Source organism: Eurosta solidaginis, chromosome 1, assembly GCF_040869045.1.
Source record: "Eurosta solidaginis isolate ZX-2024a chromosome 1, ASM4086904v1, whole genome shotgun sequence".
Classification (NCBI taxonomy): domain Eukaryota; kingdom Metazoa; phylum Arthropoda; class Insecta; order Diptera; family Tephritidae; genus Eurosta; species Eurosta solidaginis.
In genome coordinates this window covers 177,566,781-177,594,245 of record NC_090319.1, presented here as the reverse complement: position 1 = coordinate 177,594,245, position 27,465 = coordinate 177,566,781, and the positions used below count along the sequence as shown (strand labels likewise).

General features: G+C 35.4%; 1 protein-coding gene across 1 annotated transcript in view; it reads left to right on the top strand.

Moving 5' to 3' along the window:
• lobo (lost boys) overlaps positions 1 to 27,465 on the top strand; it is a 1,557,146-nt gene that overhangs the window by 683,377 nt on the left and 846,304 nt on the right. The window lies entirely within an intron of this gene.

Sequence of the window (27,465 nt, the reverse complement as noted above, 5' to 3'; positions counted from 1 at the left end):
CTATATTGGAGCATTTTGGTTTTTCTCACAAAACACATGTTGCAAAGCTCATAAAAAAGTGTATGGCACCACAAAAATGAGCATCGTTCTTAGCTCACTTGCGAGAATTCCTGCAAACATTAAGCGAATGATATACGGAATATAAATTTTCTATCGCTCTTTGTTCGGGTAGGAGCTTATTTAGAGGTTTTTTGTGATAAAAAATAAAGTGTCTTATCTTCTTTTGTTCACATATGAGCTTACTTCTAAGCATTTTGCGAAAGTCTCGCAAATTAACCAAGCTTGGTCCGCTGGGTTGGTGCAACGGTGGCAGCAACAAAATGCGCAAGCATCATGATGTTTGTAGAAGCCACATTACGGAAAATACACGGATGATTTGCCAATTGTATGAGTGTGTACCTGTTACTACGGGAAATCCGAAAGTTATTTTGTATATGTATTTTTTAAAAGGGCCGAAATTTTAATAACTCTGTCAAAGAATATATATTTGTTAAGAGGCGTCACTCGATACTTTGTTGTTGCCAAAGCAACCCTGTCATGTCGAATGTGATTCTCAAGGAAGTTTTGTTTAGTTTTTTTAAATTTAATCCTATATAGTTATGCGGTAAAGTGACTTTGCATAATTACGATTTTTGGAAAGAGAATTAATTAATTAATTTAATACAATCAATAAAATAAACACAAATACGCCACGAAAATGTATAGAAGGCGTTTTTATAAATACATCTGATAAAATAAACCAACGACTACCTTGAGAAAACATCGAGTAATTTGCTTTGGCAACAACAAAAGTATCGAGTGACGCCTCTTGACAAATATATACTCTTTGACTCTGTGCAAGAACAGGGGGCAGGGATTGTCCAAGCGCCAAAATTTAAGCAAGGCATTTGAAAACAAAAGTGAATACTCGTATGTTGTATGCGTATCCGTTTATAGTAGAGGCGGATTCACGTTTATATGTTTTATGATGTGCATTCCAATAGACTTGAACGTATACAAAAAAAGTTTCTAAAATTTGCATTATCCAGTATTAGGTTTAATATGCCTATTTCATCTTATATTCCGCGGTGCAGACTAATCAGTCTGCATACTCTTGCCAGTAGGCGATTGATATCTGGCTTAGTTTTTATTCATGATGTTCTCAATGGGACTATTGATTGTCCGTTTTTATTGCGTTGTATTAAACTCAATGTTCCAGCCAGAAACTTACGACATCATGATTTATTTGCTATTGACCTCTGCAAAACCAGGTATGCTCAAAATGAACCAATTATCAGACTGCTATCGGAATTTAATTTGTTATGTAGAGAAATAAATTTAGATATATTTGTAAATCGCAATGAATTTAAAGAAAAACTTTGTATGTACTATTTTCAATATAATTAATAACCTATGTACGTCTTAGTCTGTAAGGTTACTAAACCATAGACTTAATAAATAAATCTAAATCTAATGAGAACTCTGTTTGTTAGTGTGTGTTTTTTTTTTTTTTTTTTTAAGATTTCACCCCGCACAACAACAACAACGGAAGCAAACACGACGCACCAGTACGTACCGTACACCCACATTGTCACGAGCACTGCTGGCAACAATAACCACAGGCGCTACGATTACGCGATACCACAGCCATTACCAATAACTACGCCCAGAATAAGTGACAAGCAAATTTCGCCAGACGATCACCTCTAAGCGAAAACATCCAGCCAGAAGCACCAACCCCAGTAGATGGTACACAATCACCATAGGGAGCTGTTTTTAAACGGTTTTATTTAACTTGACTTGACAGGCTGTTTGGCCAGCACGAGTTTTGTAATTGAAATTAAGATACAAGCTTCAAACTTGGAATATAGTACAGAATCAGATGGCAATGCAATAATAAGAAAAAACCTCCGATAGATGGCGCAAGGATCGAAATATTTCAAAACATCGTATTCGTGGTGCGACTTGGCTCATATTTGGAACACATAATACACAAATGAATAGCAATCGACCTATGATGTCCGATTTGGCTCATATTTGGAATAAATATGACATACAGTCCGGTAGAAGTGACATCAATATATTTTGGAGTTGGAGGAGGGACAATCATACGTGGCGCAGAGTCGAGTAAAGTCTTTGGAAGGATTAGGTAGAGAGAAAGAGTCCTTTTAATAATGAGTCACTAAATGAACTAAATAGAATGAGAAATAATAGGCAATTAAATAAAGACTAAAAACTTGAAAATAAAAAAATTAAAAAGAAAATTTTTAGTTAAACAATTTTAAGATCGCGGGTTTGAATCGAGCTCAAGGCCTAACAATAATTATTTTATCATTATTATTGTTATGATAAATTTTTCTTAATTGAACAAACTATTAGGTTAGAATAGTAGAAAGAAAAAATCTAGACAACTGCCAAAGCTTGTTGTATAGATCCATTTCGGGAAGTGCTAAATTCCTTCATCGGCAACCTTTAGGCGCCGCTGCTATAACCATTCAGCCATCACAGCGTTTTTATACTCAGCTGAGCAGAGCTCACAGAGTATATCAACTTTGTTCGCATAACGGTAATCGGTAACGGCATAAACTAATCGAGATAGATATAGATCTCTATATATCTAAATGATCTGGGCGAAAAAAGAAATTCATTTAGCCATGTCCGTCCGTCCGTTTGTCCGACCGTAAACACGATAACTTGAGTAAATTTTGAGGTATATGGATAAAATTTGGTATGTAGGTTTCTGAGCACTCATCTCAGATTGCTGTTTGAAATGAACGAAATCGGACCATAACCACGCCCACTTTTTCGATATCGAAAATTTCGAAAAACCGAAAAAGTGCGATAATTCATTACCAAAGTCGGCTAAAGCGATGAAACTTGGTAGGTGAGTTGACATTATGACGCAAAATAGAAAATTCGTAAAATTTTGGATAATGGGCGTCGCACCGCCCACTTTTAAAAGAAGGTAATTTCAAAGTTTTGCAAGCTGTAATTTGGCACTCGTTGAAGATATCATGATGCAACTTGGCAGCAACGTTACTCCTATTACTATATATGTGCTAAGTAAAAATTAGCAAAATCGGATTACGAACACGCCCACTTTAAAAAAAATTTTTTTTAAAGTCAAATTTTAGCAAAAAATTTAATAATTTTACAGTATATAAGTTAATTATGTCAGCATTCAACTTCAGTAATTATATGGTGCAACAAAATACAAAAATAAAAGAAAATTTCAAAATGGGCGTGGCTCCGCCCTTTTTCATTTAATTCGTGTATAATACTTTTAATGCCATACGTCGAACAAAAATTCACCAATCTTTGTGAAATTTGGTAGGGTCATAGATTTTATGACGGTGACTGTTTTCTGTGAAATCGGTAGAACCCACGCCCAGTTTTTATACACAGGCGTCCGTCTGTCCTTCCGCTCGGCCGTTAACACGATAACTCGAGCAAAAATCGATATATCTTTACTAAACTTAGTTCACGTACTTATCTGAGCTCACTTTCTCTTGGTATAAAAAATGGCCGAAATTCGACTATGACCACGCAAACTTTTACGATATCGAAAAATGAAAAAAATGCCATAATTCTATACCAAATATGAAAAAGAGATAAAACATGGAAATTCGATTGGTTTATTGACGCAAAATATAACTTTAGAAAAAACTTTTTAAAATTGGTGTGACACCTACCATATCATGAAGAAGAAAATGAAAAAGTTTTGCAGGGCGAAATCAAACGCCCGTGGAATCTTGGTAGGAATACTGTTCGTGGTATTACATATACAAATAAATTAGCGTTACCCGACAGATGATGTTCTGGGTCAGCCTGGTGCACATTTTGGTCGATATATCGAAGACGCCTTCACATATAAAACTAAGGGCCACTCTCTTTTAAAACCCTCATTAATATCTTTAATTTGATACCCATATCGTACAAACACATTCTATAGTCACCCCCTTTCCACCCTTATGGCGATGTCTCAAAAAGGCGTCCATCTATAGAACTAAGGGCCAATAAGTTTTAAATAATCATTAGCACCTTTCATTTGATAGACATATCGTACGAACACATTATAGAGTCACCCCTGGTCCACCTTTATGATATCTCGAAAAGGCGTCCACCTATAGCACTAAGGCCCACTCTCTTTTAAAATACTCATTAACAGATTCATTTGAAACCCATGTCATACAAACACATTCGAGGGTTACCCTAGGGTAATTTTGCTAAATGGTGATTTTCCCCTATTTTCCCCTCCAAAGCTCTCAGCTGGGTATGTAATGTTCGGTTACACCCGAACTTAGCCTTCCTTAGTTGTTTTGTTTGTCTTCATTATTCCTACTTCTATTCTGGTTCTTGCCAAATGATATTCACAGCACTGCGACATCTGTTGCAGAATGGATGTGAAAATTGGACTTGTTAGATGGTAATGAAGCCATAGTGTTATATTTTATTGACCCTTTTTTCCTCGTGCTCTGGGATGTAATAACAATTTTTGTTGTTATATTGGCCTACTGATTTGTTAGATCGCGATTTCTACAGTTGTTTGGCGTAAAAATAAATGGGCGAACAATTTGGCTTTAATATATATATATAGCCATTTTAATTTCACTTGGTCACGATTACAAAATGATTGATTCTTAAAAACTAATAAAAGGTTCAAATTGGTAAGCTGTAAAAAATTAGTCATAGCAATTTTCCTGTTCTTTTAGAAAATGCGTGGGGAGCGAAATAATTTGATACTTTTGCAAATCCCTTACATACTGTGGGTGTTTTAATATATACCTTTTTAAAGTTATAAGTGAAACAAAATAATAAAATATATATATTTCAATTTTAACTTCGTACCCTCTTCTCTTAAATACGAGCTGTGTTAGTGATTTATACACTAAGAGAAACTGAAAAGAAAGAGAGAAACATTTACTGGCATATTGCGGTGGTACCATTTGGAAAACCGCCACGTAAATTCTCTTGGAAAATCATAATAACTGAATATTCAATTATTATAAGCCGGTGTTAAGCTCATGAATTCTTAAATAATAAGTATAAATTGAACACACCATTAAACAAACAAACATAAATATGTAAAACTGAGCCCGAGTTTACAAAGCTTCCTATTCTCAACGAAAAGGAACTTTAGGGGCAGAATTTCTCAATTGTGTTCTTAGTGTAGAAATGAAATAGGCAAGGAAACAAATACAAGCTGTATAGCTTAATGGTTAAGGCAACTGCAGTTTCACCGAGTGATTCGCGGTTCGAATCTCGGTGAAACCTTTGATAACATTACGAAATTGCCTGATGATGATTACGTGGCGGTTTTCGAAATGGTACCATCGCAATATGCCAGTAAATGTTTCTTTCTTTCTTTGCAGTTTCTCTTAGAAAACATAATAATTGAATATTCAATTATTATTTGAATATTCAATTGCTATAAGCCGGTGTTAAGCTCATGAATTCATAAATAATAAGTCCTTAATGAATAAAAAAAATATTTTTTGGGCCAACTCGCCCAATGAATAAGTACAAACAGAAAGATTTAACTTTGTAGAGATTTAGTATATTTTGCATTTTACTGCTAACACTAAAACACCAGTTAAAAATAAACACTAGTTAAAACTAAACAGTTTGAAATGTTCTTGCGTCCCGAACTCGACTGACCGCTTGATGTCGTGGTCGCCCCTTTATAACATTGATCTCGGCAGCGCTGCAATTGTTCTGTAATCTGTTTGCAGCCCGCCGTCACTAACTGTGGCCTTGAATTATGGTGTTAGGGAGCTATGCGTGGTAGTATTTTGTGAGAAATATAATTTGCTGACACAGGGCACGTGTATTGGCCATCCGTGGGAACACTGCAATAAGGGCAACTGGCGCGTGTTAACTTGTATATCAGATATATCCTGTAAGTGAGCTTTGCCATATTTTAATACCTAATTAATCTATTGCCTTCAAGTCGGGAGCAATATCTTCAGATATTCTATTTCAACCATCGTAGGAGTGCGGGTTCAAATCCCATTCCCAGCAGAAAAGGCTTGAAGAGATTTTCAAGGTATAATCGAAACAGCTGTCGCCTTGTCCGTCCTGATGTCACGTTGTTTAAATTTTTCCCAAATTATTAAATAAGTTATAAAATTAAAAAATTGCTTCAAATAAATGTTTTCATATATTTAAAACAATACGGGCAATCCCCGCTTAATTCATACAATTAGACAACATTGGTTAATTCGTTGCGGTTCTATAAAATAGAACAAAGACAGCAACAATACCAGTTTCTTTGAAAACCGCCTTGCCAACAAGCATAACTTTAACACATAATTACATCGAAGTATGTAGTGTGTAAAAGAATAAAATATGCAAAGAAGGCAATTGGGAAAAACTTTACAACAACTAAGGCATGACGTGGCTGAATGCGTTTGTAACACTTCAACCATCGTAGGAGTGCGGGTTCAAATTCCACTCCTCGGAGAAAAGGCTTTGAAGAGATTTACAAGGTATAATCGAAATAGCTGTCGCCTTGTCCGTCCTGATGTCACGTTGTTTAAATTTTTCCTAAATTATTAAATAACTTATAAAATTAAAAAATTGCTTCAAATAAATATTTTCATACATTTAAAGCAATACGGGCAATCCCCGCTTAACTTATACAAATAGACTACATAGGTTAATTCGTTGCAGTTTTATAAAATAGAACAAAACTGCAACTATACCAGTTCCTTTGAAAACCGCCTTACCAACAAGCATAACTTTAACACATAATTACATGCGAAGTATATGGTGTGTAAAAAGTACTATATTAGACTATTTATTTGAAAATGATTAATAAATAAAAAAAATAAAAATTTAATTTTAATTATTAAATATAGTTATTTATTAATATTAAATATAATTTTTTTAAATTTAAAATTAAATTATTTTACTTTATTATAAAAAGAATTTTTAGATTTTTAAAATTATTGATCATTTTTATTTTATATTTTATTATGAAATTGAGTTTTATTAAAAATTTTAGAATTATTGATTATTTTCATTTTATTGAATAATTAAATAATTATTAATTAGGGGTTAATTATTAATTATTTATTTTATTAAAAAATTTAGAATTATTGATCATTTTTTAGAATTATTATTAATTGGATATTTATTAATAATTAATTTTTATAGTATTAAAAATTTTAGAATTATTGATCATTTTCATTTTATTGAATAATTAATAATAATTAATTAGGGGTTAATTATTAATTATTTATTTTATAAAAAATTTTAGAATTATTATTATTTTTTAGAATTATTATTTATTTATTGGATATTTACTAAAAATTTATTTTTATAATATTAAAAATTTTAGAATTATTGATCATTTTCGCAAAATTATTATTTATTTTATTGATTTTTTAATAATTAATTTTTATAATATTAAAAATTTTAGAATTATTTATCATTTTCGTAATTTAATTTGTTTTATTAAATATTAATTAATAATTAATTAGGGGTTAAATATTAATTAATTATTTATTTGAAGGTTAAAAATTTTATAATTATTGATCATTTTCTTAATTTTGTTTTAATTAGTTATTAAATGATTACAAATTAATTATTTATTGATTATTTTTAACTTATTTATTGATTTTTATTATTTTATTTGTTTTATTGAGTAATTAATTAATTAGGGGTTGATTATTTATTTGAAGTTAAAATTTTATAATTATTGAGCATTCTTATAATTTATGTTTTATTATTAAATAAATGTATGGGAAAAAATTTTTGGGGGAGTTAATTACTATATTAAATTATTTATTTTAAAATAATTAATTAATATTTTACAATATTAAAAATTTTAAAATTATTGATCATTTTTGTAATTTTTATTTTAATAATTTAAATTAATTATTCTTATTATTTGGGTTTAATATTTATTAATTATTTTTGTAGTTTTTATAAATATTATTTTTGAATATAAAGTTTTATTTTGGCTTATTTTTTTATTATAAATTTATTTTATATGTAAATTTTTGTGTGTATTATTATTTGTTTTAATAATTGATATTTTAAATTTTATTCTAATTAATTAATTTTTTTAATCAATTAAAATTGGAATTAGTAATTTTATTTAGTATTGGTTAAATTTGTGCCAGCATCCGCGGTTATACAAATAATACAAATAAAAATTTTTCGATGAAAGGTATAAATTAAAAATATGTATAAATTTATTAAGTGAAATTTTAAATTTATAATAGTTTTTAAATTTAATTTTATTTAGTCTTAGAAATTTTATTATTAAACTAGGATTAGATACCCTATTATAAAAAATGTAGGTATTTTTCATTATTATTCATTGCAAAGAAGGCAATTGGGAAAAACTTTACAACAACTAAGGCATGACGTGGCTGAATGCTTTTGTAACACTTCAACCATCGTAGGATTGCGGGTTCAAATCCCACTCCCGGGAGAAAAGGCTTTGAAGAGATTTACAAGGTATAATCGAAACAGCTGTCGCCTTGTCCGTCCTGATGTCGCGTTCTCCAAATGTTTCCCAAATTATTAAATAAATTATAAAATTAAAAAATTGCTTCAAATAAATGTTTCCATACATTTAAAGCAATACGGCCAATCCCCGCTTAACTCATACAAATAAAATTTAAAAATGTTTGGCTTTATCAGCAATGAGTTTTTTCTCGGATATATGTAATACTCCTATATTGCTACTACAGGCGAGGTACGCTCACAAACATCAGAGTGCCGATATATTATTGCTGTTTAAGTGTTTTGGTTTTTGTCATTGTAAAAAGGTTTACAAGTAGGATATATAGCAGCACGCACACACACATACACGCTGACCAGATCAAATTGCTTTTTCTTGTTCGGTTTTTTGTGGATGTTATTTGGCACTATTGTACTTCTTAGGTCAAAAAAAGTGTAGAAGTGTAAAAGTGCTAACGAAAACTGAGTAAAAATTTATTGTAAATTTACAAAGAAATTCCCTTATTTACTTTCAAACGAGCACTTAATTACATCTCTCTTTAAAATCCATATGTTTTGCACAATTTTAGTTATCAAATTGTGATACTTTATTACCGGGGACGATTGCTAAAACACGACCAAAACCGTCGGGGAAGCATGAATAGACGCGTTTTGACCACTGTTTCTATAATCCGAACACGTTTTCGCCTTTGGATTATTGATACCAGAACAAAACGCATCTTTTCATACCTCTTTCCATATTTTTGGAAAGGTTTTGGCAGCCAATCGGGGTTTTAAACTCTTTTCGCTGGTTAAAAAATTTACCACTCTTGTTTTTATTCTTAATGTTGGCATAAGTACGCTTCTTCAGATACTCTATTCGAGGGCTTTTGTATTTTTATATATATATATACATAGGTACACTTTACATTTTCATATTAAATTCGTTCAAAACTGTTACCAACGCAGCAACCCATATCTTATATTCCGCTCCTTTTTTTGTCTCCCTGTATCGCTTTCGACGACAGCAACTCTGGTAATTTTGACACTTCGTTCAGTGTCAACCTCATGTTCCAACTGGGATCCACGCTAGTTTGACACTTCCGTCAGTGTCAAACGGCAGTGTGTTAGAGAGAGAAAGGAATTATTTCCTTCCTACACATATCCTACTTGTAAACCTGCACTATGATTATTGTATCCAATAATCGAATGTACCTAAATTTAAATTTTTTTCTTATCGGATTCTCTGCTACTATCACACAAATTTTGTAGGCTGTCTTGTTTTAATTTCGAATTCAAAACTCATTGCGAGTATTTTGTATTAACAATATAGGAGTATTACATATATGTTTGTCGGTTTGGAATTTTTTCTTACAGTTTACATTTGTATTTGAAAAATATTTCAGCAAAACAAAAAGTAGGCAAAGCAAAAAAATTTTTGTTTTTTGATATTACTTCAAATATAATTTGAATGGGTGCGAGCTGTCGTCGTCAGCAGAAAAAAAAACTTGAAAACTTTACTGCGCTTTGAAGCTATAAGTATTCCATGATCAATTGTTATACTCAGCTGAGCAGAGCTCACAGAATATATTAACTTTGTTCATATAACGGTAATCCGTAACGGCATAAATTAATCGAGATAGATATAGACTTCTATATATCAAAATGATCTGGGCGAAAAAAGAAATTTATTTAGCCATGTCCGTCCGTCCGCCCGTCCGTAAGCACGATAACTTGAGTGAATTTTGAACTATCTTGATGAAATTTGGTACGTAGGTTCCTGGACACTCATCTCAGATCCCTATTTAAAATGAACGAAATCGGAATATAACCACGCCCCCTTTTTCGATATCGAAAATATTGAAAAACTCAAAAAGTGCGGTAATTCATTAACAAATACGGATAAAGCGATGAAACTTGATAGTTGGGTTGATCTTATGAGGTAGAATATAAAATTTGTAATATTGGGTAATGGGCGTGGCACCGCCCACTTTTGAAAGAAGGTAATTTGAAAGTTTTGCAAGCCGTAATTTGGCATTCGTTGAAGATATCATCATGAAATTTGGCAAGAGCGTTACTCCTATTCCTATATGTGTGCAGAATCGGATGACGAACACGCCCACTTAAAAAAAATTTTTTTTTAAGTCACATAACAAAAAATTTATTATCTTTACAGTATATAAGTAAATTATGTCAACATTCAACTCCAGTAATGATATGGTGCAACGAAATACAAAAATAACAGAAAATTTCAAAATGAGCGTGGCTCCGCCCTTTTTCATTTAATTTGTCTAGAATACTTTTAATGCCATAAGTCGAACAAAAATTAACCAATCCCTGTGAAATTTGGTAGGGGTATAGATTCTATGACGATTACTGTTTTCTGTGAAAATGGGAAAAATCGGTCGAAGCTACGCCCAGTTTTTATACACAGTCGACCGTCTGTCCTGTCTCAGCCCTTAATATGATAACTTGAGCAAAAATTGATATATCTTTATTAAAATTAGTTCACGTATTTATCTAAACTCACTTTATCTTGGTAAAAAAATTGCAGAAATCCCACTATGACCAACACATTCTAGAGTCACCCCTGGTCCACCTTTATGGCGATAACCCGAAATGGCGTCCACCTAGAACTATGGCCCACTCCCTTTTAAAATACTCTTTAAAAGCTTCCATTTGATACCCATGTCATACAAACACATTCCAGGGTTACCCTAGGTTCATTTTCCTACATGGTGATTTTACTTTATTTTGTCTCCAAAGCTCTCAGCTGAGTATGTAATGTTCGGTTACACCCGCCTTCCTTACTTTTTTTAAGTAAAAATTTTTCAGTTTTTTAGAGACGAAATAAGGTTTCGAATTACTTACAAAAGAAATATATGTTTAACTTATTTTTAGCAGCAATATTTGATTTTCAAAGGGACATACAAACAATTGTAAGATATATTGATCGTACTGACGCAATAGCCTTCATCTACGAGTACGTATGCCTTGTTTGTATGTTCTTTTATTCTCCGGCACATATATATACGCATGCTTCTACTAATAAAAAACAAGTAAGGATGAGACTTTCTTCGGCTGTGCCGAAGACTTCATACCTTTCATGAATGGGGCTGAACAATAATCTTATCCCGTTCGTAATCTCCAAATAATCGGATGTATAAGATAAGAGATATATAGTGAACAGGTATACATACCTAAACGATTTTTAAGATAAATAAAAAATAAAATATAGGCAGGTACTTTGTGTGAGGAGGCAAAGCTTTACGTTTTTTGTGGTCTGCATGTAAGAACTATGACTACGAATCACGTATTTCAAAAATATATAACGTAAACGTAACTATTTGATGATATTTGATGAATATTGAAGCTTCTAGCCGTAAAAAGGGGGCAAAAATGACAGTTTATATGGGTTATATAATATATATACCACCGATCTCTATGATTTTTTCAGACAACAATATATGCTATATACGCAAACATTTGGTGAAATTTGAAGCTTATAGCTGTTAAAACGGGCAGAAATTGCGCAAAGTTTCTTATCAGAACAATCAGTTGTATGAGATATATACTATGTATACCACCGATCTCAGTGATTTTTTCAGACATCAATATATGCTATACACGTAAGCATTTGGTGAAATTTGAAGCTTCTACCTGTTAAAATGGGGCTGAAATTGCAAAAAAAAATATATATGTACTATATATACCATAATATATATATTATATATATCACCGATCTCTATGATTTTTTTACACAACAATATATACTATATACGTAAGCAATCGGTGAAATTTGAAGCTTATAGCACCACGGCCACCGTGGTGTGATGGTAGCGTGCTCCGCCTATCACACCGTATGCCCTGGGTTCAACTCCCGGACAAAGCAACATCAAAATTTTAGAAATAAGATTTTTCAATTAGAAGAAAATTTTTCTAAGCGGGGTCGCCACTCGGCAGTGTCTGGCAAGCGCTCCGATTGTATTTCTGCCATGAAACGCTCTCAGTGAAAACTCATCTGCCTTGCAGATGCCGTTCGGAGTCGGCATAAAACATGTAGGTCCCGTCCGGCCAATTTGTAGGGAAAAATCAAGAGGAGCACGACGCAAATTGGAAGAGAAGCTCGGCCTTAGATCTCTTCGGAGGTTATCGCGCCTTACATTTATTTTTTTTTTAGCTGTTAAAATGGGGTAGAAATTGCGAAAAGTTTCTTATCTGAACAATCAGTTGTATGAGATATATACAATATATACAACCGATCTCTATGATATTTTCAGACAACAATATATGCTATATACGTAAGCATTTGAAGCTTCTAGCTGTTAAAATGGGGCTGAAATTGCGAAAATATATATATATACTATATATACCATCATATATATACTATATATATTTTGAGACAACAATATATGCTATATACGTAAGCATTCGTTGAAATTTGAAGCCTCTAGCTCTTAAAATAGGGCAGAAATTACCAAAAGTTTCTTATCTGAACAATCGGTTGTGGGGGATATATACTATATATATGGCCGATCTCATCAATTTTTTCAGACAACGATATGTGCAATATACGAAAGTATATGGTGAAGCTTGAAGCTTCAGTCTGTTAAATTGAGGAAGATATGACAAAAATCCTCTTTTTCTGAAAAATCGGTTGTATGCAGGATATATGCTATAGTGGTCCGATCCAGCCGGTTCCGACAAATGTCTAATCGGACACCCAAATTATTATTATTATTATTATACTTCTTTATTACGGTCTTTAAGACCTAGTTGATGTTGATTAAACATTTGTTTCATTAAATATTAAGTGTTTTACAATATAAAAATAATTTTACTTTAAACTTATTAATATTTTCACAATATTTTATCTCAGTAGGTAGTTCATTGTACATTTTGTATCCAGTGTATTCTAAAGTCTTCTTTGCGAACTCTGTTCTTACTCTAGGCAGTCTTATATTATTGCAGTATCTAGTTTCATAGCTATGGATCTTGTGATTATATAATATTTTATTGCTCAGGTAACTCGGTAGCATTCCTAATCTTACATGATGTATAAATTTCAAAGTGAAGTAACTTATTGACTGTTTTATACTAAGCCAGTTTAGCCGATTCAGCATTAAAGTTTTTGATGTTCTTGGGGGACATTTTAATATAAATCGCAAATACACCCGTTCACCAAATTTTATTAAGATATCTCAAAAATTGAGGGACTAGTTTGCATACAAACAGACAGACGGACAGACCGACATGGCTAAATCAACTCACCTCTTCATCCTGATTATTTCGGTAACTTAATCGTGGGTCTATCTATTTTCCTTTAAGGACTTACAATTTTGGGTTTCGTGGCGAAATTAATATACCATTTCATTTTTATGAAAGGTATAAAAACAAATACGTACGTACAATATGTGGCACTGTCTCTGAAAGATTTTGAGCGTGATTAGCCGTTGAGTGGCCAATCGGCTATCGAAGGAATGTTACTGTAAAACTTTGCCGTCATTTAAGAGAGGCGATAGACGGGGTAATTTCTTTTCATTTATTTAGGGATTATTAGTACAATAAGACCATCTTTCGGTCTTTTATAGTACAAAACACTATTAAATGAACATTTTTATAAACATTTAAGTAAACAGGAACAATAGAATTTAAATCTTAATATTAACAGCCTTCAAAGAAGACGAAGCACATAACATGATTATATCAGCAAATATAGATAAAAAAACCACATGACATGATTAAAATAAAGATTATATATTGTAACGAATGTCAGCAGCACTGAGCGATGCTATCGTCTCTAAGGCGGTGCTAAGCAGTGACGTGAATGCACATCAATAATTCAATCATTATGTATCTACACGTATCTAAACGAAACAATAAATATATGTACCATGTACGTATACGAGCAGCGGAGAGTCAATGCACAAACACATGCATATATCTGAGATACTCCTATAAGTATGCAATGAGAAAAACTATAAAATTGTGCAATTGTAGTTACAGCTGAGAAGTTTGAGAGCTGCTGGACTAGTAGATTCCGGAAGCGCCTAGAAGATGCGAAGGTTGAAATCAAAGAGTATAAAAGGCGGCAATTGTAGAGGCGCTGGAATTCAGTTTGATTTGAGTTGTCAAGCAGTTTCGACTAAGACGCTATCTAGCGAGCAAGAGCAGTATTATTTTGAATAGTAGAGTTTCATTTGAGCTATCAATCAGTTTGGTTATTAAGCAAGCTATTCGTTGCACAGTTTGAGTGTTATTGTGAAGTACTTTAATAAAGGCCATTTTGCATTATTACAAATTGGAGTTATTTATTCAACAGTTTAGTGATTCGAACTTAGCAGAGGATTGCAAATAAGAGGATTTGCAAGTAAATTCGTTACAATATTATATATAAAGATATATAAATACTACAATATTACAATAGGTGGGCAATTCGATTATAATGAAAAAACAAGTAAGGAAGGTTAAGTTCGGGTGTAGCCGAACATAAAATACTCAGCTGAGAGCTTTGGAGACAAAATAGGGGAAAATAACCATTTAGCAAAATTACCCTGGGGTAACCCTCGAATGTGTTGGTATGACATGGGTTTCAAATGAAAGGTGTTAATGAGTATTTTAAAAGGGAGTGGGCCTTAGTGCTATATGTGGAAGCCTTTTCGAGATATCGCCATAAAGGTGGACCAGGGGTGACTCTAGAATGTGTTTCTACGATATGGGTATCAAGTGAAAGGTGTTAATGATTATTTAAAACTTAGTGGGCCTTAGTTCTATAGGTGGACGCCTTTTTGAGACATCGCTATAAGGGTGGACATGGGATGACTATAGAATGTGTTGTACGATATGGATATCAAATTAAAGGTATTAATGAGGGTTTTAAAAGAGAGTGGCCCTTAGTTTTATATGTGAAGGCGTTTTCGAGATATCGATCAAAATCTGGACCAGGCTGACCCAGAACATCATCTGTCGGGTAACGATAATTTATTTGTATATGTAATACCACGAGCAGTATTCCTGCCAAGATTCCAAGGGCGTTTGATTTCGACCTGCAAAACTTTTTCATTTTCTTCTTCTTAGTATGGTAGGTGTCACACCCATTTTACAAAGTTTTTTCTAAAGTTATATTTTGCATCAATAAACCAATCCAATTACCATGTTTCATCTCTTTTTCATATTTGGTATAGAATTATGGCATTTTTTTCATTTTTTGCAATTTTTGATATCGAAAAAGTGGGCGTGGTGATAGTCGGATTTCGGCCATTTTTTATACCAAAATAAAGTGAGTTCAGATAAGTACGTGTACTAAGTTTAGTAAAGATATATCGATTTTTGCTCAAGTTAGCGTGTTATCGGCCGAGCGGAAGGACAGACGGACGACTGTGTATAAAAACTGGGTGTGGCTTCAACCGATTTCGCCCATTTTCACAGAAAACAGTTACCGTCATAAAATCTATGCTCCTACCAAATTTTACAAGGATTGGTGAATTTTTGTTTGACTTATGGCATTAAATGTATTCTAGACGAATTAAATGAAAAAGGGCGGAGCCACGCCCATTTTGAAATTTTCATTTAATTTTTGTATTTTGTTGCACCATATCATTACTGGAGTTGAATGTTGACATAATTAACTAATATGCTGTAAAGATATTAAATTTTTTGCTAAAATTTGACTTTAAAAAAAATTTTTTTTTAAAGTGGGCGTGTTCGTAATCCGATTTTGCTAATTTTTACTTAGCACATATATAGTAATAGGAGTAAAGTTGCTGCCCAATTTCATCATGATATCTTCAACGAGTGCCAAATTACAGCTTGCAAAACTTTGAAATTACCTTCTTTTAAAAGTGGGCGGTGCCACGCCCATTGTCCAAGTTTCATCGCTTTAGCCGACTTTGGTAATGAATTATCGCACTTTTGCGGTTTTTCGAAATTTTCGATATCGAAAAAGTGGGCGTGGTTATGGTCCGATTTCGTTCATTTTAAATAGCGATCTGAGATGAGTGCCCAGAAACCTACATACCAAATTTTATCAAGATACCTCAAAAATTTACTCAAGTTATCGTGTTTACGGACGGACCGACATGGCTAAATGAATTTCTTTTTTCGCCCATATCATTTTGATATATAGAAGTCTATATCTATCTCGATTAGTTTATGCCGTTACGGATTACCGTTATGCGAACAAAGTTAATATACTCTGTGAGCTCTGCTCAGCTGAGTATAAAAATATAAATAATTTGTCTATAGTTTCATTCGTTTATACAGTTTCTTACAGTAGCTGGAATAGAGTTCCAAGTGCGTATTGTGTTAACAAAAGACAGTCGAGTTGATGATGGCGGCCACCGTGGTGTGATGGTAGCGTGCTCCGCCTACCACACCGTATGCCCTGGGTTCATACCCCGGGCAAAGCAAGATCAAAATTTTAGAAATAAGATTTTTCAATTAGAAGAAAATTTTTCTAAACGGGGTCGCTTCGGGTGTATTTCTGCCATGAAAAGCTCTCAGTGAAAACTCATCTGCCTTGCAGATGCCGTTCGGAGTCTGCATAAAACATGTAGGTCCCGTCCGGCCAATTTGTAGGGAAAATCAAGAGGAGCACGACGCAAATTGGAAGAAAAGCTCGGCCTTATATCTCTTCGGAGGATATCCCGCTTTACATTTATTTTTATTTTTTATAAGATTAATGAAACGGTTAGATCTAGGAAACATAAGTTTTTCGTATAAGTAAGATGGTGTTTTTGTGGCAATTAGTTTTACAAGAAAAATACAACTCCTAGCCTTCAACTAATTATGGATATCACAACCCACAAGCAATGACTTCCAAGCAGAGACATGGTCAAACTTGCTTAGACCGTATACATAGCGTGTTATATAATTGAAGACTATATCAATTTTATGGGCAGAACAAGAGTCTAGTTTATTGCATATTAACCCTGAATATGTGATTATCGTCAACACTAGCAGAATGGCCAGTTTTTTACATATAACGGCTGGGGTAAACATTGACGATTGCCTTTACTTGCGTAGAGTACCGTATACCCTCCCTACCATAAAATTAATATGATCTGTGCACGTAAGGCTAGAATTTACCATGAAGCCAAGATTTTTTACTTTGTTAACTATTTTTATCAAATTCTTATCGATATGTATGGCTGGGAGGTTACCACTTTCGATCTTCTTTCTAGAGATCGGCAAAACATAAGATTTATTATTTTTGAAGCAAAGACCATTTTTACTAGCCCAGCGAGGAATACTCAGTAAGTCAGCATTTAATTAAGAGCATAATGTTAGCTTAATGTGAAAATGTGCTAAGTCAAATATTTTATTGTATTTTAATGCAGTTTAAAAACTGAATTCAAAATACATCGATCACAAAAAAAATATTTTAATTTTTCATTTTTACGTGCTGTGGGCAATGATGTGTAAATGTGCTAAGTCGTCAGCTGTTAAAAAGAATGTGCTAAGTAACTTGACAATAATATCAATCTGAATTACTAGTCATTTCTTTGTGCGCGCATTTTATTAATTTATTTAATTCATTCAGTCTAAAAGTACATGCTTTGTTGTTGTTGTTGCTGTATTAGCGATAAAGACACTCAACGAAGGCTTTGGGGAGTGTTACCGATGTTTATGGTCCTTTGCCGGATATAGATCCGGTACGTCCCGGTAACAAAGCACTATTAAGGTACTAACCCGACCATCTCGGGAACGATTTATATGACCACATTAAACCTTCTAGATCATCCCGCCCTCCCAAACCACTAGTTACATGAGGAGCTTGGGGTCGCCAGAACCTCAGCTGTCAAAGAAACAGGATCCGACACGGGCATTTAAGGTTGAAAATTGGGAGGGAGAAGCTATATATTGTACTGGCAACCCCTTGAGAGGTTTGCGAACACAACACCTTGAAATTGGATTCACCCAATGGAGACATGCTTTTGGTGTTTGATAAATGCTTTGCACATGTCGATAACTACATGCCTTCTTACAGACTAGTTAAAAATAGAAAACAATTCAATCTTAAACTTATATAAGTTGTTATTAAAATTAATAACACTATTGAATGGATTTGCTAGATGTATAGTCCTAGTTATAGGTTCGTTCAGGCCCGGAGAGAGGGAGAGGGGAATGGGGGGATTCCCCCGGGCTCCGGGTTTCTGAGGGAGCCCGCGATTTATAGGTGCTAAGACTTTTTTTTTATTCAGGAGAGTTTTTAGTTGTTTCATGTGCAATTTTTAAGCCGAATTTCAAAAGCAACGAATATCTGCATTTCGTTTTAATATTATAGTGAAGTGTGAAAAATAATTTGAAAAGTCCTGTTCAGAGCGCTACTGCATAACCAAGTGGCATCACCTACTACACATTTGAAGTTTTTCACATTGCAACCCTCATTGTACTTTGTAACAAACTCTCAATAAAGATGTGGCATTCGCAATTATATCGTGTACAAAACAACACCGTTCTAAGGTTTTTTTATTTGTTGTTACTCATTGCTATACATTCGAGCGCAAAAATTCTTGCGCGACGACTATATTTTTTTGGTGACCCCGACGTGATCACATAGGCATTCCAATCAGTTGGACTCAACTTATTAAATCACAATATTCGCTCGATAACTTGAGAGAATGAACGCGTTATTTAAGAAATATCGTTCTTAAAAAAGAAAAGCGAAGCACTTCTTCGCAAGGTAAGCTTGATACAAGTTGATGCAGATGAATTGCAGTCCATGGACCATGCTGAGCTATCGGTGAGATTGGAACAGCTTAACGGTACCCAGGATCATTTCGAGTCGACAGTCTCAACTGGAAGAGGAAGACCCCGGTGAGCGAGTTAAAGTTGGCATCGTTTGAAGGAGAGTGGCCGGATTTTCACGGCATGTTTCAAACAATTGTTCATACTGACTCCGAGCTGTCTAACCTGGAAAAATTTCAGCATTTGCGCTCATGTTTGAAAGGTGCCGCGCTAGACACCATTCAATCACTTGAGATGCGTGATCAAAATTACACAACTGCTTTAAACTTACTTGTTGAACGATTTGATAATCGCCGATTAATTTTTCAGGCACAAATTCATGAGCTGTTTCGCATGTACGAGCTTTGCAGTCGCTAGGCACTTCCGAGCAAATAGCCGATTGCTTACTTCAACATATTACAGCTCAGAAATTGAATTCTACTACTCACACAAAATGAGAAGAACGAGTTTCTGCTGACCGGCTGCCAACTTGGCAGGACATGGTGAGATTTTTGCAGAAGAGATGTCAAACTATAGAAAATGTGGATCATGCTATGGTAACGAAAACACCTAGCACCCAGGTGAGCAATGTTAAGTATCGTAAAAATGCATTTGTCGTTTCAACGCCTGCTCAAAAAAACTGTGCTATCTGTTATAAGCTTTATCACATTGTATATTCTTGCCCAACTTTCGCCAATCTAACGCCGAATGACCGGTGGAAAGAAGCCAAAAGGGCTCAGTTATGTATTAACTGCCTCAAACCAGGTCATAAGGTGCAACAATGCATGTCGCCGCTGCTCGTTAATGCACCACACGCGACTGCATTTTATTTATAAAGATCAGGCAAATCCCAGCATATCTGAAAGCTCCCCGGGAGCAGCGCAGCCAGCAGCGCTGGTTGCCAGGACAACAACAACCCAGTCAATTACTGCTCATCCAAATTTCAATTCAAACCAATGTGTGCTCCTTGTAACGGCTCTTGTTTTAGTTCGTAATTCCGTAAGTCCCATGTCGCGCTATTTTAGAATCAGCTTCACAAATTAATTTTATTACAACCAAACTCGCTAATTATTTGCAATTGAAAAAATCTAAATCATCTATAGTGGTTTTTGGTATTGGAGACTCAGAACTCGTTGTCAGCTCTAGCGTAAACATCACCATTCAATCGGTATACAACAACTTCGCCACGACCTTAACTTTAGCCGTAACTCCTACAATTACTGATTGTCAACCAAGTTATCCACTTGACATCACTCATTGGGATATTCCAGTAAACATTAATCTCACGGACCCTGAATTCCATAAGCCCCAACATGTAGATCTCCTCATCGGTGCAAGTATATTCTTTGAGTTACTTTGCGTTGGACAGATTCATTTAAAATATAATAATCACATCTTACAAAAAAGTCGCTTTGGCTGGGTCGTGTCTGGCGGTCGTAACACTTCGTCTAAGCTATCATCTTACTTAACCATACCAATAAATTCACCTGATTGTAGTTCAGAACACCAGTCAACAAACGAAATGGTGCGTTCATTTTGGGAGATATAAAATTGTTTCGAACCAATACGAAGGGCTACAAAGGAAGAAATGGAATGCGAGGCTCATTTTAATGCGAACTACAGTCGCATGGAAACTGGTGAGTACTCAGTGCGTCTACCTTTGCGGTCCAGAGTAAACCTACTTGGGGATTTCTATCAGCAAGCCTTGCGAAGGTACCTCGCTCTTGAAAGACGCCTAGGGCGCAATGATGAAGTGAAATCACAATACACATCATTCATGAAGGAGTATCTAGATCTTGGCCATATGTCCCCTATATCCAAACTTCCGTCAACAGGTCCTACCTATTTTATGCCCCATCATTGCGTGTTTAAAAACGATAGCACAACCACTAAGTTGAGAGTCGTCTTTGACGGCTCAGCAATGACATCAACTGGCTATTCGTTAAACGAGGTGATGATGACGGGCGCAACAATACAACCAAAGCTATTTGACACTCTCATTCGTTTTCGCTCACATCCGGTCGCACTGACCGGCGACATCTGCAAAATGTATTTTGCAGTGCATTATTTGGAGAGACGATCCAAGAGATGATATCCAAATGTTCAAACTCGATACGGTAACGTACTGCACAAAGTCTGCACCCTACTCGGTGCTCAAATAGTCTTGCGAGATTTCTATGTTGATGACCTCATTACCGGTGGTGATACCATTGACCACGTAAGCCAAATAATGCGTCAAACGTCTGAGCTACTAGGCGAAGGGAATTTTAAAGTAAGAAAGTGGTACTCGAATGCCCAAGAAGTGCTTAACAAAGTGCCAGCAGCAGATAGAGAGAAGCTGATCAAGTTCGATGATGGCAGCTACATTACAAAAATTCTAGGACTACAATGGAATCCTGAAGCGGATTTATTTATTTTTTCGTTTATCGCACCACACGTAAAAAGGGCATAACTAAACGCATAGTTTTGTCAACAATAGCGCAATTTTATGATCCGTTGGGATTAATTGGACCTATAATATGCAAAGCAAAAATGTTTCTTCAACGCTTGTGGACAGAAAAATTTGACTGGGATGAAATGACCAATGACTTATAAGACAACTTGGCTACAGCTTTATAGGGAACTCGGCATCATAAGCAAGTTAGCATTTCCGCGATACGTGGCCAGTCCAACCGCTAATCTGGAGGCACATGCATTTTGCGATGCTAGTGTTTCAGCTTACGGCGCTTGTATATATATTGTGGCCCGCCTACATGGAGATGTTCGAGTCAATTTACTCTGTTCCAAATCTAGGCCTGCACCTCTTAAAACAGTCACGGTTCCCAAGCTGGAACTTTGTGCCGCGGCACTTCTGGCGCAAGTAGTGAATACCATTGACAAGTTAGATATTTTCAGCTGTCCATTTTTTTCTTGGTCAGACTCTACCATTGTTTTGTCTTGGCTTAAAGAAGAGCCCTCATGTTTTAATACTTTCGTCGCAAATCGCATAACAAGCATACAGCACCTCACAAGTGGTATGTAGTGGCGGTATGTTCCAACAGGTGCCAACCCAGCAGACATTTTGTCGAGGGGTGCTTCGCCGATGGAGCTATCAAACTCATTGTTATGGGCCAACGGACTACCATTTCTTCGCAACTCAGAATATGATTGGCCGAGATTCAATATTCAGATTGAAACTTTGCCGGAACGACGAAAGTCTGCTTTGCTGTCATCGACGTCAGTGATCGACACTTCGCTTAATTGCAAATACATAAATTCATTTGCAGCAATGCAGCGTATATATGAATACGCACACATGTTTTTTAAAAGAGACCGCTCTTGCACACTCACTGCAACACACATACAACAAGGAACCTGGTGGTTACTTCGCATGATACAAAGGGTGAATTTTTGTTCGGAATACAAATCCCTAAAAAATAATACACCGCTAAGCTCGTCTAGTACATTGGCTTCTTTCTCACCATTTTTGGATACCTTTGGCCTCATACCAGTAGGAGGACGCTTGAAAAATTCGCTGTTAAGTTATCAATCACAACATCCGATTCTGCTGCCAAAGGGGCATCCTCTAACAAATTCAATTATTTTACACTTCCACCATAAAAATTTACATGCTGGCCCTCTAGCATTATTGGCAGCAATACGACAACAATACTGGCCCATCGGAGGAAAAAAGGTGGTGAGCCATGTCATAAGTAAATGCGTACGATGTTTTAGGCTCAAGCCGAAGGTGTGCGAGCAGATTATGGGAAACTTACCCGAAGAGCGCGTTCGACCCAGTCGACCATTTCTCACCACCGGCGTTGATTACTGTGGACCGTTCCAGTACCGATCTGAAATAAGAGGTAGACCAGCAACAAAATGCTATATCTGCCTGTTCATATGCTTCTCCACGAAAGCAGTGCACATGGAACTCGTTAAAGATTTGTCGACAGATTCGTTTTTAGCGGCTTTGCGACGATTTTATTCCACTCGTGGCAAACATATGGTGATTTGGTCAGATAACGCCACAAACTTTGTTGGGGCAAAAAACGAGATGGCTGAATTACACAAGAGTTACCTTACGCAGCAAAACGTTGAAAGGGTTTATCGAGAATGTATCATCGACGGAATTGATTGGAAATTCATACCACCCAGGTCTCCGCATTTTGGGGGCCTCTGGGAGGCATCGGTCAAAATGGCGAAATTCCACTTCTGGCAAATAGTTGGAACTGCTTTGCTCAATTTTGAGGAACTTAGGACTCTTGTATGTCAGATTTCAGCAATAATAAATCCCCGACCACTTTTTCCAGTTTCAGAGAACCCCGATGACTTAGACGTGCTAACATCAATACCAGAACGCAACATCTCGACACTTAATGTATATCGACTTGACCATTGGCAGCAAGTTCAGTTCATGCAACAGGTATTCTGGAGAAGGTGGAGCTCTGAATATCTCTCCTGCAACAGCGTTCACGTTGGCGACCTACCAAACAAAACGTTGCAGTCGGAACCTTGGTTCTCATGAAAGATGAATCACTACCACCACTAAAGTGGCCACTCGGTCGAGTAACTCAAGTTTTCAAGGGGAACGATGGCATGGTTCGTGTAGCAGAAGTTAAAACGGAAGGTGGTATTTGTAAACGAGCTATAGCGAGATTGTGTGCTCTTCCCGTCAATGACAACATAGTTGGCGGTATATCCTGTCAAGGTGGGGGAGGATGTACAGAGCGCTACTGCATAACCAAGTGGCATCACCTACTACACATTTGAGGTTTTTCACATTGCAACCCTCATTGTAATTTGTAACAAACTCTCAATAAAGATTTGGCATTCGCAATTATATCGTGTACAAAACAACACCGTTCTAAGGTTTTTTATTTGTTGTTACTCATTGCTATACATTCGAGCGCAAAAATTCTTGCGCGACGACTACAAGCCCTTTTCCTTAAAATTTAAGAATAAATATTTCAATTGGCAGCTGGCTCCAAACGAGTTTATAGAAATTGTTGCAAAATACGTGAGGGAAACTATAACAGATCAACGCAAGAAAGCCAAGTATTTTGCTATTATCGTTGATGCTACGCCTGATGCTAGTCATGTTGAACATACTACGCTCATTTTGCGCTACCTCGATTTCAATTCGAAAGCAAAAAATTTTACTATTCAAGAACGGGTTTTGGCTTTCGTGGATTTTAAGCAAAAAACTGGTCAGGAAATCGTTAATTTAATTTGCCATACTCTAGGTAAACATGAAATCCGATTAAAAGGTTGTCGGGCACAAAGGTACGATAACGGCGTCAATATGAAAGAAGCTCACAACGCAGCACAACGTCACATTCTCGACAAAAACTCGAATGCAGATTACTCGCCTTGTGCAACCCACAGTCTCAGTTTATGTGGTGTTGATGCTACAGAATGTTACACGGCTGCAATTACTTTCTGCGGAGTTGTACAAAAATGTTTTACTATTTTCAGCAGCAGTCCATAACGATGGGACATTCCCAAAAAATTTTACCGAGCTCTCTTTACAGTCTTTCAGACACCAGGTGGTCGGCTAGAATTGAGGAAATCAGACCATTTGCAAACCATGTTCCAGCATTAACACAAGCAATAAACGCATTACTTAAGCTAAATTTGACTGCACAAGCATACGGAGATATTACCGGCATTATTAAATACATCAACAAGTTCGAATGTATCTTGCTGTCCTCAATTTGGTTCAAAATACTGACTACCTTTGATGAAAGAAACGTTGTACTCCAAGCTAGAGACGCCACCATAGATGTTGAGGTCCTACCTCTAGATGCCTTATTAGCTGATTTGAAGTTGATCACGAACCAATGGGATACAATTTTAAAGGAATGCAAAAGAGTTGCCAAAGTTTCCGGACATTCGAAAGAGAAAACCCAAAAGACGTTTTGAAGATAATGGAAATAAGATGATTAAGGATGATCTAGAGTCTGATTTTAAAAACAATACTTTCTTGGTGACCGTTGATTCGGCACTGGCATTACGGAACGATTTGCAGCTATGAGAAATTTGAACGAGACGTTTTCCTTTTTGTGGCAATTTGAAGACATGGATAAAACTACGGTTCGGGCGAGTGCAGCAAAATTTGTCGCAAAATACAAATCAGACGTTTCTCAAAGCTTACAATGCGAAATAATACACTTAAAACACATTTACGAAGCAAATTTTGATAAAGGTCTGTCGCCATTGGAATTGCTAAATGCCATCTATGTTCAAAATCCGTATACAATTTTCTTTGCCCTGTGGGTTCATTCATAGCATAATTCGTTTTATGAGTTATTTCGATAAATAATCTGTTATACCGAAGATCGCGCAGTGGAATATATGGAATGAACAAATTAGATAAATCAGAGCAATTTGTGCTAGAGTTTATTACACTATAGGCAAGCATGGGTGAGATAAAAGTTCTTCTGTCACGCAAAGCCTGAAGACGAAGCAATTTGTATCTGCTGGTATACGATGGGAGGCCGTCTGGCCATGAAAAGCATTCTTAAATCAATTTTTGTAAAAAAAATTTGAACTCCCTCAATTGTATAGGAGTTAGATTCATAGAAAGGATTACATATTATTGAGCAATATTCAAGACGACTTCTGTCCAAGGATATATAAAGTGCCTTCAATGTCATATGGTCCTTAAAGTCACTGGTGTTACGGCTACTGAATGGTTGGGATTGCAACAAATTTTGAAACAACGAAGTCAATGTCACTTGATAAGGAGAGTTTGGAGGCAAAAATTACACCCAAGTTTTTACTCTCTTGACAACGATTAATAGATTTAGCAGTTAGTTTCTAGATAAAGTATGTGACATTAATCTTTTTGGAAAAAAAAATGACACAACATTTGTTTGAATTTAAAAATAAGTTATTGTCTGCCCACCATCCGGCAAAAGATTCCAGATCAGAACCGTTAAAAATATGTAGTTTGACAAATAAATAGTATTTTTTGTGAAATATGTAGTTTTACTGTTATATTTCAATCATTAAAAGTGAGGAGTGATGGGGAAACATATTGAGTAAAAAGTGCTAAGTCCGGAGAGAAAATTTGTTTTGAGTGCGGAAATTGTGCTAAGTCATAAAATAGCTTCTGGGTTAGCATACATCATTTTTATTTATCTTTTTCAAAGCTTCTACACTCAAAAGTATTGCAATTAAGGTATCCGCATTCACAGTTTTGAAAAAATAAGGTTATTTCAAAAATGATTCATTTTTTTCGACTCCTGTAAAATTCGTAAAAGTTGACTTAGCACATTTTCACATTAAGCTTACGATAAGTCATTGGTCCTTCTAAAATTATCAGCCAAGTACATTTGCACATCGTCAGCATAGGCATGCAAGCTAACGTGGTTGCACTGTAGAAAAATGTGGTTAATAAACAAGCTGAATAATAGAGGTCCAAGGATAGAGCCCCGTGGAACTCCCGTGGTCAATAGTTTAGGCTGCGATAAATCGTAGCCCGAGTTCACTCGCTGATATCTGCCGGTCAGATAGCTGCAGATCAGGGAAGCATGATGTTGCAATACAGTGGTTAATAATGTGCGTAAGGCAGCTTAATATATATGGCAATATAATTTTAACAAATTTCATTGAAATACCGTCTCCTTCCACTGCTTTGGATCTTATTTAAAAATGTATCTAGCAACATCACTCTCAGATACAGTTGAAAACTCAAATGATGTGTCTGAGTAGCACATAGATATATAGGCCGTGTAATTATCAGGCACATTAATTCGTGGAGTCCTGACAAACTCGTCATTTAACACATCAACTTTTAGTTTACAGTCCACATTTTTCTTGCCACGTACATGTAGGTATTTCAGATTACTCCACAAAGTATTACGCGGGAGTGATGGATCAAGTTTAGACATAAAGTATTTACGCTTTTGAAGTCGAACAGTTCTGGTTGCAGTGTCCCTGGCAATTTTGAATAAATTCCAGTTATGCTCAGTCCTATTCCTTTCCCACTCTCGATACGCCTTGTTACGTTTCATTACTGTCACAATTACTCTACTGTTATACGACGTGCAAGAAATAGACTTAGCCTTACTGCGAAGTTCGGGAATATGGTTATTATACGCTTTTTGGATTTCCGTTTTCAAAAAACTAAGCTTATCATTAGCAGTAGCTTAATACCAACATTGGCACCAGTCTACTCTTAATAGATCAGAAAACAAATTATTATGATTAATAAAGTGAAAATCTCTATATGCATATGTTAAACGCTTTGACGGAAATTTATTTTCATTCATTTCTAATTCATTTGTTGAATACAATACTTAGCATTAACGAGAAATGATG